The following is a 15273-nucleotide window of genomic DNA, read 5'->3' on the forward strand; positions in this document are numbered from 1 at the left end:
ATCAGCCAATAGGATTGAGCTTGCATTCTATTGGCTGTTCCAATCAACCAATAGAATGCAAGCTCAATCCTATTGGCTGATTGGATCAGCCATTAGGATTGAACTTCAATCCTATTGGCTGATTGCATCAGCCAATATGATTTTTCTACCTTAATTCCGATAGGCTGATAGAATTCTATCAGCCAATCAGAATCTAAGGGACGCCATCTTGGATGGCGTCACTTAAAGGTACCTTCATTCAGTAAGAAGACTCTGGATGAAGAGTATGCGCCGCATCGGATGTCTTGAAGATGGACCCGCTCTGCGTCGGATGGATGAAAATAGAAGATGCCGTCTGGATGAAGACTTCTGCCCGTCTGGAGGACCACTTCGCCCGGCTTGGATGAAGACTTCTCCCGGCTTCGTTGAGGACTTTGGCCCTGTTGGATGAAGACTTCTGCCGCTTCCTTGAGGATGGATGTCCGGTCTTCAGAACAGTAAGTCTTTTTTTACAGGTAAAAGAGCTGATTACTTTGGGGTAGTGATGTCGCGAATAGTTCGCCGGCGAATAGTAACTGGCGAACATATCTTTTTCACGTTCGCCGCGGCGGGCGAACATATGCGATGTTTGATCCACCCCCTATTTGTCATCATTGAGTAAAACTTTGACCCTGTACCTCACAGTCAGCAGACACATTCCAGCCAATCAGCAGCAGACCCTCCCTCCCAGACCCTCCTACCTCCTGGACAGCATCCATTTTAGATTCATTCAGAAGCTGCATTCATAGTGAGAGGAGGGACAGTGTAGCTGCTGCTGATTTAATAGGGAAATCGATAGCTAGGCTAGTGTATTCAGTGTCCACTACAGTCCTGAAGGACTCATCTGATCTCTGCTGTAAGGACAGCACCCCAAAAAGCCCTTTTTAGGGCTAGAACATCTTTTTTTTTTTTCTGTGTAATCTAATTGCAGTTGCCTGCCTGCCAGCGTGTGTGTCAGGCTCACAGCGTATACTGTGCCCACTTGCCCAGTGCCACCACTCATATCTGGTGTAACAGTAGTGTAGATTTAAAAAAAAAAAAACAACACTTTTTGACTGTGTTAAATAATAGCAGTCAGTTTCCTTCACACGTGTGCATTTCAGTGCCTGCCAGGGCACAGTGTCACCCCAGTGCAACTCATATCTGGTGTAACAATAGTGTAGATTTAAAAAAAAAAAACACTTTTTTGATTGTGTTAAATAATAGCAGTCAGTTTCTTTCACAAGTGTGCGTTTCAGTGCCTGCCAGGGCATATTGTCACCCCAGTGCAACTCATATCTGGTGTAACAGTAGTGTACATTTAAAAAAAAAACCCACTTTTTTGACTGTGTTAAATAATAGCAGTCAGTTTCCTTCACACATGTGCGTTTCAGTGTCTGCCAGGGCACAGTGTCACCCCAGTGCAACTCATATCTGGTGTAACAGTAGTGTACATTTAAAAAAACAACACTTTTTTTGACTGTGTTAAATAATAGCAGTCAGTTTCCTTCACACGTGTGCGTTTCAGTGCCTGCCAGGGCACAGTGTCACCCCACTGCAACTCATATCTGGTGTAACAGTAGTGTAGATTTAAAAAAAACAACACTTTTTTGACTGTGTTAAATAATAGCAGTCAGTTTTCTTAACACGTGTGCGTTTCAGTGCCTGCCAGGGCACAGTGTCACCCCAGTGCAACTCATATCTGGTGTAACAGTAGTGTAGATTTAAAAAAAAAAAAACACTTTTTGACTGTGTTAAATAATAGCAGTCAGTTTCCTTCACACGTGTGCGTTTCAGTGTCTGCCAGGGCACAGTGTCACCCCAGTGCAACTCATATCTGGTGTAACAATAGTGTAGATTTAAAAAACAACAACACTTTTTTGATTGTGTTAAATAATAGCAGTCAGTTTCTTTCACAAGTGTGCGTTTCAGTGCCTGCCAGGGCACATTGTCACCCCAGTGCAACTCATATATGGTGTAACAGTAGTGTACATTTAAAAAAAAACAACACTTTTTGACTGTGTTAAATAATAGCAGTCAGTTTCCTTCACACGTGTGCGTTTCAGTGTCTGCCAGGGCACAGTGTCACCCCAGTGCAACTCATATCTGGTGTAACAGTAGTGTAGATTTAAAAAAACAACACTTTTTTGACTGTGTTAAATAATAGCAGTCAGTTTCCTTCACACGTGTGCGTTTCAGTGCCTGCCAGGGCACAGTGTCACCGCAGTGCAACTCATATCTGGTGTAACAGTAGTGTAGATTTAAAAAAACAACACTTTTTTGACTGTGTTAAATAATAGCAGTCAGTTTCCTTCACACGTGTGCGTTTCAGTGCCTGCCAGGGCACAGTGTCACCCCACTGCAACTCATATCTGGTGTAACAGTAGTGTACATTTAAAAAAAACAACACTTTTTTGACTGTGTTAAATAATAGCAGTCAGTTACCTTCACACGTGTGCGTTTCAGTGCCTGCCAGGGCACAGTGTCACCCCAGTGCAACTCATATCTGGTGTAACAGTAGTGTACATTTAAAAAAAACAACACTTTTTTGACTGTGTTAAATAATAGCAGTCAGTTTCCTTCACACGTGTGCGTTTCAGTGCCTGCCAGGGCACAGTGTCACCCCAGTGCAACTCATATCTGGTGTAACAGTAGTGTAGATTTAAAAAAATCAACACTTTTTTGAATGTGTTAAATAATAGCAGTCAGTTTCCTTCACACGTGTGCGTTTCAGTGCCTGCCAGGGCGCAGTGTCACCCCAGTGCAACTCATATCTGGTTTAACAGTAGTGTACATTTAAAAAAAACAACACTTTTTTGACTGTGTTAAATAATAGCAGTCAGTTTCCTTCACACGTGTGCATTTCAGTGCCTGCCAGGGCACAGTGTCACTCCAGTGCAACTCATGTCTGGTGTAACAGTAGTGTACATTTAAAAAAAACAACACTTTTTTGACTGTGTTAAATAATAGCAGTCAGTTTCCTTCACACGTGTGCGTTTCAGTGCCTGCCTGCTATGGCACAGTGTCACACCAGTGCAACTCATATCTGGTGTAACAGTAGTGTACATTTAAAAAAAACAACACTGATAGGGTACTTAACAGGGATTAAACTGATAAGAATAGAACTACTTAACACACCACTCCTATCTGGTGGTACATTAGATTGCACACGCAGTGCCCCAAATTTGAAGTAGGAGGTCCGACCAAGCATCTTTTTCCATCTCCCGGTTCCTAAAATCGATGCAATATACACGTCCCCTGATAGGGGACGTAACAGGGATCAAACTGATAAGAATAGAACTACTTAACACACCACTCCTATCTGGTGGCACATTAGATTGCACACGCAGTGCCCCAAATTTGAAGTAGGAGGACCGACCAAGCATCTTTTTCCATCTCCCGGTTCCTAAAATCGATGCCATATACACGTCCCCTGATAGGGGACGTAACAGGAATTAAAATGATAAGAATAGAACTACTTAACACACCACTCCTATCTGGTGGCATATTAGATTGCACACGCAGTGCCCCAAATTTGAAGTAGGAGGACCAACCAAGCATCTTTTTCCATCTTCCGGTTCCTAAAATCGATGCCATATACACGTCCCCTGATAGGGGACGTAAAAGGGATTAAACTGATAAGAATAGTACTACTTAACACACCACTCCTATCTGGTGGCACATTAGATTGCAAGCGCAGTGCCCCAAATTTGAAGTATGAGGACCGACCAAGCATCTTTTTCCATCTCCCGGTTCCTAAAATCGATGCCATATACAAGTCCCCTGATAGGGGATGTAACAGGGATTAAACTGATAAGAATAGAACTACTTAACACACAACTCCTATCTGGTGGCACATTAGATTGCACATGCAGTGCCCCAAATTTGAAGTAGGAGGACCGACCAAGCATCTTTTTCCATCTCCCAGTTCCTAAAATCGATGCCATATACACGTCCCCTGATAGGGGACGTAACAGGGATTAAACTGATAAGAATAGTACTACTTAACACACCACTATTATCTGGTGGCACATTAGATTGCACGCGCAGTGCCCCAAATTTGAAGTAGGAGGACCGACCAAGCATCTTTTTCCATCTCCCGGTTCCTAAAATTGATGCCATATACACGTCCCCTGATAGGGGACGTAACAGGGATTAAACTGATAGGAGTAGTACTACTTAAAGGGACAGTCAAGTATAAATTAAACTTTTATTATTCAGATAGGACTTTTAATTTTAATTGACTTTCCAATTTACTTTTATCATCAAATTTGCTTTTTTCTCTTGGTATTCTTAGTTTAAACTAAACATAGGTAGGCTCATATGCTAATTTCTAAGCCTTTGAGGGCTGCCTCTTATCACATGCTTTTTAAATCTCTTTTCAACACAAAGAGACAGAAAGTACACGTGGGCTATATAGATAACACTGTGTTCAGGCACAGAAAGTTATTTAAGATCTAGCACAATACAATGCTAAATTTATGACAATAGATAATAAACAGTCACAGTCATGTGATCAGGGGGCTGGAAGAAGGTTCCTAGATACAAGGTAATCACAAAGGTAAAAAGTACATTAATATAACTGTGTTGGTTATGCAAAACTGGGGAATAAGTAATAAAGGGATTATCTATCTTTTAAAACAATAACAATTCTATGGTTGACTGTCCCTTTAACACACCTTATAATAATGTAGAGAGAGGCAATGCAGAGAGAGGAGTCTGAAGAAGAGGAGTCAGAGGAGGAAGGTGGCTTTGAGGAGGTGGAAGACCAAACACAGCAGGCGTCCCAGGGGGCTTGTTGTCACCTTTCAGGGGACCCTTGGTGTTGTACATGGCTGGGTGGAGGAAGAGACCTTCAATGACATCAGTGAGGACAAGGAACGGGACATGGCTTGCTTGGTATCCAACCTTGTGCAAATGGGGAGTTTGCGGTTGTGCAAATGGACTGTTTACGGTTGTTTGCGGTGCGTTAAACGGGGAGTTTGGTCTGTCACTGTGAAGCGGGCGTAACCCTTACACTACCTGATCGATACAACATCATACCTGATGTTTTAAAGCACGTTATTCCAAACAATTTAGGAATGTTAGGTGATTTATGCCCTTTATGGATTAAAACCAGACTCTGCATCAACTATGTAATTTTCCATGGGAGTTTTGCCATGGATCCCCCTCCGGCATGCCACAGTCCAGGTGTTAGTCCCCTTGAAAAAACTTTTCCATCACTATTGTGGCCAGAAAGATTCCCTGTGGGTTTTAAAATTCGCCTGCCTATTGAAGTCTATGGCGGTTCGCCCGTTCGCAAACAGTTGTGGAAGTTTGCGAACCCAAATTTTTATGTTCGCGATATCACTACTTTGGGGCAATGCCCCGCAAAAGAACCTTTAAAGGGCTATTGATAGTTTAGTTTAGGCTAGGGTTTTTTTTATTTTAGGGGGGCTTTTTTTATTTTGATAGTGCTATTAGATTATGTGTAATTAGTTTAAAGATCTGTAATTTGTTTTTTATTTTCTGTAATTTAGTGTTTTTTGTGATTTAGCTAATTTAATTTATTTAATTGCATTTAATTTAGTTAATTTATTTAATTGTAGTGTAGTGTTAGGTGTTATTGTAACTTTGGTTAGGTTTTATTTTACAGGTAAACTTGTATTTATTTTAGCTAGGTAGTTATTAAATAGTTAATAACTATGTAGTAACTATTCTACCTAGTTAAAATAAATACAAACTTGCCTGTAAAATAAAAATAAACCCTAAGCTAGATACAATGTAACTATTAGTTATATTGTAGCTAGTTTAGGGTTTATTTTATAGGTAAGTATTTAGTTTTAAATAGGAAAAATGTAGTTAATGATAGTAATTTTCTTTAGATTTATTTAAATTATATTTAAGTTAGGGGTGTTAGGGTTAGGGTTAGACTTAGGTTTAGGAGTTAATACATTTAATATAATGGCGGCGACGTTTGGGGCGGCAGATTAGGGGTTAATAAGTGTAAGATTAGGGGTGTTTAGACTCAGGCTTCCTGTTAGGGTGTTAGTTGTAAACATAACTTTTATTTCCCCATAGGTATCAATGGGGCTGCATTACTGAGTTTTACGCTGTTTTTTAGCAGGTGTTAGACTTTTTCTCAGTCGGCTCTCCCCATTGATGTCTATGGGGAAATCGTGCACGAGCACGTACGACCAGCTCACCACTGACTTAAGCAGCACTGGTATTCGAGTGCGATAAGGAACACAATTTTGCTCTACGCTCACTTCTTGCCTTTTAACGCCGGGTTTATAAAAACCTGTAATACCAGCGCTGCATGTAAGTGAGCGGTTAGAGAAAACAGCACGTTAGCACCGCATAGCTCCTAACGCAAAACTCGTAATCTGGCTGATTATTCACACATTATTTGATGTTTTACTTTGGGAATTTAATATATTTTTGACAATCTACACTCATTTCAAATCTGATGACTGCAATATGTTCCAAAGAAGTTGGGACAGGTGCAATTTAGGATTAATAGTGATGTGACAAGTTGAAATAAGAAGGTGATGTGAAACAGGTGAGGTAATTGTGTAATCATAGTATATAATCTGTCAACAGATGCGCCAGTGAATAATCCAACACTTTGAGAACAACATTCCCAAAAGAGAAATATGTAGGATTTTGTGCATGTCACCTTCTACAGTGCACAATATAATTAAAAGTTTCAAGGAATCCGGTCAAATATTGGTGCTTAAAGGGCAATGCCAAAAAACACTTCTGAATGCTCGTGTTATCCCATCCCTCAGACGTCACAGTCTGAAACACCGTTATGAGCCTGAAATGGATATCCTAACATGGGTTAAGGCTTTACTTTGCAAAGCAGAAGCCATACATCAACACTGTCCAGAATTGCCACCAGCTTCTCTGGGCTTGGTCTTATCTCAGATGGACAGTAGCACAGTGGAATCATGTTTTGTTGTCCGATGAATCTACATTTCAAATTTTTTTTGGAAAGAACAGCCATTGTGTTCTCCAAGCCAAAGAGGAAAGGTGTTATAAGTGTCAGGTCTAAAAGCCAGCATCTGTCATGGTATTGGGGTGGGTCAGTGCCCATGGCATGGGTAACCTGCACATCTCTTAGGGCACCATTAATGCAGAAAGATATGTAAACATTTTGGAGCAACATATGCTGCCATTCAGACATAATCTTTCCAGGGAAGCCCCTTCATTTTACAGTAGGACAAACCACATTCTGCCCAGATTACAAGGACATGGTTGCATAAGCACAGAGTGCAGGTGAAGGCATTGCTTGCCTGCAGTTCTGACCTGTCTTCGATTAAGAATGTGTGGTGTATTATGAATTGCAAAATAAGTCTATGAAGGCCCCGTACACTTGCGCTGCTGAAGAAACACATAATGGTTCAATGGGGGAAAATTCAGCTTGCTAAACTTAACCAACTAGTGTCTTCAGTGCCCAAATTGTTATTAAGTGTTATTAAAAGAAAAGGTGATGTTACACAGTGGTAAACAGTCGACTGTCCCAAATTTTGTGTTGCAGTCATCAGATTTGAAATTAGTGTATATTTTTAAAAAACACATTAAATTCACAAAGTAAAACATCAAATAGTGTGTTAATAATTTGTTTTCAATATAGTACTGGGTTAATTGAATTTTCAAATGACTCTTTATGTTTGTTTTTTTGTACTCATTCAAAGACAAATTGATGAGAGCAATGTTGCGCTCCCCACAGCTTAATGGACAATTCAGAGAGGTCTCCCTGTTCCCTGATCTGTCCTCCTACACCTTGGCTCAAAGGAGAAGTTTTGCGGAGGTCACTAGAGTCCTAAGAAGCAATCAAGTGCGATATAGGGGGGCTTCCCAACCAAATTAATAGTCACTAAAGATGGAACCCAACACATCAGCCTGACTCCACAACAAGGGCAGGAGCTTATTAGGACGTGGCAATTGCAGCGGCAGGATAGGTCTCCGTCTGCCTCCCTGGGGAGGCCTCCTATAGATCAGAATCCACCTGCACGCCCGTGCAGAAGGAGCCCAGATCTAAGGGTAAATGCCCAGGAATGGAATCCGGGAAGCCCATAACCCTGTGAATGACTTTTTGCTTATCTAGGCCTGACTTACTTTGTGGAACTCTCAGGTGGAACTCTACCCTAATAAAAAGGCCCACACACCCAGGAGGGTTGTGAGAGTTTTTGACAAACAACTCAGGACTTGGAATCATTTTTGCTTTTTTCCCAACCTTGTCAAAAGTCCTGATATAAGGTCTACTTATGCTTATCCATTCTATCCTAGCCCTGGGGCCCAACAGTGAATCTCAGTTGGGTAGGGGGGCTGGGTAGACGCATGGTAGTCAAATTTCACCAGTTCCACTGAATGTTCTCTTGTTTCATAAATAACGATATTTACTTTGACATCTTAAATTTAAAGGTTTCTATTCTTTAAGGCCTATAGGGGCTATATTTGGTCACTGTTTATCATACGTTTGTTTACAATATTGTTGATGTTGTATTGTTGCCTTAATTCTCTAGTTACAGGTTTGGGGGGGGGGCTGTGGGTCTGTCGCTGGCTCCGCCCCCTCTTTCATCTCTTCCATATTTCATCCCATCTCTCACGCTACATCTTCCATCTTCTACCCTTCATTCTTCATCTTCCACTTCTCATTTTCCATCTTCCAATCCTTATCTGACACTTCTCATTCTTTTCCTCTTATCTTTAAACACTCATTTCACACCTCCAATCGTACTTCACATCCTTTCTCCTCTTACCTTACATCTTCCTGCCCTGCTCCCTTTCACCCCTCCTCTCTCATCTCTCGTCCTTTAACCCTCCACCTTCCAACTTTCGTCTCCCATCCCTTGCCTTCCTCATCATCACCACCCCACCCCATCTACCCTTATCCCATCATTCCCCATCTCATTGCTCTTACCCTCTACATTCCATACTATTTGTTCTCGCTACTCCCTAACTCACGAAACATAGGATACATTTGCAGTTAGGGGATCTTTGTCCCTCCGCATACCCCTGGCGGAGTAGAGAGCTTCCTGCCATTCCGGGGTGGCGGGGCGTCTAGACTGATTTGACCTCACCTTTTTTTTTTTTTTTTCTCTCTACGAAAATACACATTATATAACCTCTACACTTTTCCCTTTCTTATATCCCCACTTTTTTTTTCTTTCTCCTTGTCCTAGGGCCCCTCTTTCAATTAAGAGACATGAAACTATGCACTCTAAATACCAGAGGCCTAAACTCCCCGACTAAACAGAGTTTATTAGTTAAATTCCTGAAATGCCACCACATCGATATAGCTCTTCTTCAGGAGACTCATTGGACAGAGGATATAGCCGCCAGATTTAAATCAAAATACTACCCAGTTAACATTACATCTACATTTCACAAGAAAGCAAGGGGGGTGACGATTCTGATAGGGGACCAAGTGGCCTATGACCCTATATATACAGAATGCGATGTGGCAGGGAGGTATGTAATCTGTGTATGTCGCCTTGACTGTGCCCTGTATACGTTAGTGGCTGCATACCTGCCCAACATTAATCAAGCTAGTTTTCTTAGAAAACTCCTCCGAAGAGTAGAAGTGAAACAGGGCCACACCCTTTTCACTGGGGATTTCAATATGATCTGGGACCCAGAAAAGGACAGGAGGGGGAGTACCGGGCTGACGGGGGATAGGAATAGAGATTACACTTCTCAAAAATTTAGGGAGATGACTGCCCAAAACGATCTTCACGATGTCTGGAGAGCTCTTCATCCTGACTTCTGTGACCACACTTACTACTCAGCTCCCCACTCATCTTTTACCAGGCTGGACTATTTTTTCTGTGACCCTTGGACACTGAGGAGGGCACAAAGATCTGTCATAATGCCATGCACATGGTCTGATCATGACGCGGTGGTGGTTACCTTAGATACGAGAGGTCACTATGGAGGACCTAAAAGATGGCGCATGCCGGACCATCTTTTTCAAGATATCTCCATGCCTGAATGGTCCAGAGAAACCACTGAATTTCTGAGGATCAATAACACCGGGGAAACCTCGGTGCCAATAGTCTGGTTGGCACTGAAGGCCTATATGAGAGGACTCCTTCTAAAAAAGGAATAGCAGCAGAGAAAGCGGAAAAAAGAGTCCCTGACACAGCTATATTGCAAGCTGGGAGTGCTCAGGAAAAGAGTCGAAACCAGCACTTCCCCCTTAGACACCATTACGTGGCAAGAGGTCAAGACACAAATCCAAAAATTGGAGCTGGAGCAAACGCAAAGGACTCTTAAATGTTTGAAGCTGAAATTCTATCATAGTGGAAATAAGGCCGACCGCATGCTTGCGAACAAACTTCGCCAAAAAACAATGGCAAATAGAATCTCTTATATACAAGTAGAGAAAGGGAGGTGTTATTCTCCTAGAGATATAGGCGAAGCCTTTGTGAAGTACTATAGTGGGCTTTACCAGATACCCTCTTCGGAGAGGAGGCCGTCTCTCCCTAGGGAAGATATCGTGAGCTTTCTACATACTCTCAATTTGCCTAAGGTCCCTAAAGAAGCTGAGGAGCCCTTATCGGCTCCTATCACTATCTCTGAGGTGACCCAGGCCATAAAAGGGTTAAAACTACATAAGGCCCCGGGGCCGGATGGCTTCTCATCTATCTTCTATAAGAAACTCTCGGTGGAGATTAGCCCCATCCTGTTATCTGTCTTTAACTCAGCCTTCCAGAATGGGTGCTTTCCCAGAGAGTACTTGGAAGCGAAGATTGTGACCATCCCAAAACCAGGTAAAGACCCGAGCAGATGCGAAAGTTACCGACCTATATCCTTGATAAATGTGGATATAAAACTCTACTCGAAAATCCTGGCCAATAGGCTAGCCAAAATACTCTCCTCACTGATCCATCTGGATCAGGTGGGGTTTGTCCGAGGTCATCAGGGCTCAGACAACACGCGCCGCCTGCTGGACATCTTCACTGAATCCAGGTCTCTGGGGCTCCCACTCGTTACCTTGTCATTAGACGCTGAGAAAGCATTTGGGAATACATGGAGGAAGTCTTGAGGGCCTTTGGGCTCCTGGCTCACCTAATCTGTGCCATTATGGCATTGTACTCGGGCCCTTCGGCTAGAATTAGGGAAAAGGGGTTCTGCTCAGATCCTTTCGAGATTCAAAATGGGACCAGACAGTGGTGCCCGCTGTCTCCGCTGCTCTTTGTACTGACCATTGAGCCTCTGGCATCCATGATTAGACAGGCTAGCGAGGTACAAGGTTTGTTGATTCACGACACCATGCAGAAGCTCGCGCTTTTCGCAGATGACCTCACCTTGTTCATCACAGAGCCTGAGACCTCGCTGCCGGCAGCGTTTGAATGTTTATGGATATTTGGTGGGATATCATACTATAGACTTAATTACACCAAGACAGAAGCATTGGCGATAGATCTTCCAGCGGAGCAGTTTTTGTGGCTCAAAGAGACTTACCTATTTACTTGGTCCACAACAAAATTAAAACACCTAGGAGATATCCTCTCCCCAGACCTGAAGGCAGTAATTCGGGCAAACTATGACCCTTTGCTAAGAGAATTTGATACTCTCACTGCAAAATGGGCTAAGTACAATATATCATGGATGGGGAGAATACAGTCAGTAAAAATGTCGCTTTTACCTAAGGTCATGTACCTTTTATATGTATACCGTTGATATATCCTCAATCGCTTTCAATCAATTATCAACAGGTTTAACTGGCAGGGCAAACCTTCACGGATAGCTATGCACCAACTGCAATGGCCGGTTCTCCACGGAGGGTTGGCGGCACCCAATGTATGTAAATACTACAAAGCGGCCATGCTTTCACATGTGACGGCATGGGGGGCCCCACCTGAGGACACCAGATGGGGACAACTCGAGCAGGCTATACTCCCCTCGGGCCTATTGCTAGAAGACCTTATATGGGTCCCTCAGCATACGGATGTACTTGCGGGTGTTGATAATCCTATCATTAAAGCAGGTATTAAAATTTGGAAGGAACTCCATGGTCTGGCTCGGGTTGCACCTCACCCATCTCCAGTGCATTCAGTTGGAGCTTTATTATCCTGTCTGCCGGAGTTGCATGCGCAACTGTGGTCTGGCAGGGGCATTAAATATGTTAGGGATCTCTATACGCCTCGGGGCTTGGCGACCCGGGCTCCGGACCTGCCAGGCATAGACATCCCCAAAAAATTTCATTTAGAATACTTCAGGCTTATATCTCTAATGGTATCCTGGAAATTTCAGAAGGGTAAACCCAGAGACTTGACCCAATGGGAAAAAAGGTGGCTCGCAGGCAAGCCTCTTCGAAAAGCTCTGACAATACATTATCAACTCCTGTTGGATTCCGAGGGATTCACAAAAACTTTCCACATTCTAGAATGGGAGAGGGACATGAGAAGGGAGCACAAGGAATTAGAGTGGCAGCAGGCAGTTCAAAATACTAGAGCAGCAATCCACTGTGTCATACTGTATGAACTGTACATACAATTGGTCCTACGTTGGCATAGAGTGCCAGTTAGCTTAAATAAGATGTTCCCGCAGACCTCAGACAGATGCTGGAGGGGATGTGGCCAAAGAGGCTCTCATCTTCACATCTGGTGGAGTTGTACGGGAGTACGAGGAATATGGGACCAAGTGTCGACATTGTTGGATCACTTGGGCTTACTACGCAGACTGACACCTGACACTGCCCTGTTCCATTTGGGTTTAGGGGGGCTTGCTCAGCCTGCAAGGATGCTATGTGTAGTTATTCTTTTAGCCACGAAATTAGCAATAGCAAGATGCTGGTTGGGAAAGGCTCAAGTCACACTCAATACGATACATGAGATCATTGAATACATCCGTTCTATGGAAGAATTCTCCTTAGGATCTGTGGGCAAGGTAGGGTTACATGAACAGGTTTGGGCACTTTGGGACATTGGGAGGATAGAGGATAACCATGAGGCTGCAACTCTTGGGAGGAGAGGTTAGGGAGAGCATAGAAGGGAATAGTTACATACATGGACAAGACTGGTGCCCTGGCAACCCCTTTCCCCACCCCTCCCCCCTCTTTTTTTTTTTTTTCTTTCTCCTCCCTCTCTCTCTTCTTCCCTTTTTCCCTCTCTACCCCTACCCTCCTCTCTACGCTTTGATGCCCTGTCGCCCTGCTGAGTTGTTACTCTACGATCAACAACCAGGATATAACTTGCCCGGGACTGGTCAATTCATAACCCTGTAATATTATACCCTGTCTTAGCTAATGCTTGTGGAGGGGACCGGTCCCGGGCGAGGTCCAAGTAGATTCCTAGTTAATTTCTTTTTGTTTATACTACTTCAGTTTAAAATGCTGTTTCTGAATTGTTTATTGACAGGGATAAGCCTTCAGGTATTAAGCACCACTGTTGGATTTTAGGCTCACAGTAGGTAGTTCTGATGCACTTAATATTTACTGTCTGTTGAAAATGAAGTTATGTAAAAAGAGGTATTCTTCATGGCTATGCAACATCCTTTTTGGATGGAACTTAAGGTCTTTACATAATGGTATGGACATGTCTGTTATACTGGTCTTCTAATTTTGTCTTCAGTTGTATGTCATACAGGCATGTTGCCATGATATTCTCATGTAAATGTACTGTTGCATATGTGAATTTACCTAAAAAAAAAAGTATTTAAAAAAATAAAAAAATAAACTATAAGGCAAATAGTTGCATTTTAAACATTATCAAATAATCGCTATACTTTCCATAACACAAGGCAATGATGGGGTTAACTGGGATTTTGTCTATACCTCAATAATATATTCACGTTTCCTCACAATATAGTTTAAACTCAAACCCTTGGCAACTATGGATGTGCATGAGAATTTTTTTTGTTGCATCTGAAATTTTCATTTAGTTAAAAATGTTTTAGTTCATTTTTGTTCATGGTTGCATTTGTTTCAGACTAATTTTGTCCAAAATTTTTATTTTAACAAAAATTGTCATTTGAAACTACAGTGCACATTGTATGCCATTTTTGTTATTTTCTTTCATTCTTTTGAAAAATAATGCACATCCCTACTGCAACTGACTGTCACTTTAGGTTATTCTTAAGTGTTAATGTTTTTTTTTTACTGTAATTAATTTTAAAAGTGTTAAACCCCACAAACAACTACAGCACAGACAGGGACATGACGATTGGCAATACATTACAGCTAGGGTTGCCACCTCGGCCATGTTTTCCTGGACACCTATAAGTTACACATGCTGCAGGGTAAGCAGGGCGGAACATGTATTGTGCCTCTGGACATCACATGAATAGTGCTGATAAACAGCATAATGCATGTTCCTCCCTGCAAACCCTACAGCATGTGTAACTCATAAGTGTCCAGGAAAACATGGCCGAGGTGGTAACCCTAATTACAGCCCAGCAGAATACATGAATTATGAGTTATGAATTCTACAATCTAGGTGTTCTAAAACATTTACCAGGTGTCTGCCATTAAAATGCATAGTCTGCTATTTCAGCTGGTTGTCCAGTCAAATAAATATGCATCAAGACATTTTTGCCTGGATGTCAGACAGTGTGAAAGCTAGGCAGAGCTAGAGATTTCTTCTGTTGCTTCCTGTCCAGTGAGATAGCACACTGCACACTAATGAAAAAGCATCTAAATATAAAATTAATATTAAGTAAAAGGCTTCAGGGGTCTGATCTAAGATAAAGTCTGACTATATGGCTGACAAAGGGCTGTAGGGCTAGAGGTTTGATGTATGGTGTAATGTGGGTGCCAGGTGTGATGATATGCTAGAGTCTCACAAAGAGGCTGCAGGTGTGTGAGGTTTGTTGTTCGTAATTGTCTTATAAAGGGACTGTTTGGCCAGGGTTATCTAATCTGAGAAGTGATGTTGGTATGAGGTAAAGAGGGGCTTCGGGTCTATGGAGTCTGATATGAGATGTAATGTAGGATACACTGATATTGCTGAAAGGATGTAGACCTTTAAACGGTGACTATACGCTGTGACGGTAGAAAAACAGCAAATATAAAAGCAGCAGATAGCTACTGATGTATTATCTAATGATTTGAATGTATGTATTACATTTATAATACAAAACAGTAATGTGGAATAAATTGCAATATATAGTGACTAACAAATCTTAAGGAACAAGTTATAAATGGCAACGTGAGTAACGATCATAAAAATGAGTGACTAGAACAAAATATCAAGGTAAGTGACTAACAAAAAATGGCAGCGGTAATGTTAAAGGCTGCTAGATATAGTGGAAGTAAAAAGGCTGCAGTTACCAACGGGTGTATTA

Source organism: Bombina bombina, chromosome 2, assembly GCF_027579735.1.
Source record: "Bombina bombina isolate aBomBom1 chromosome 2, aBomBom1.pri, whole genome shotgun sequence".
Classification (NCBI taxonomy): Eukaryota; Metazoa; Chordata; class Amphibia; order Anura; family Bombinatoridae; genus Bombina; species Bombina bombina.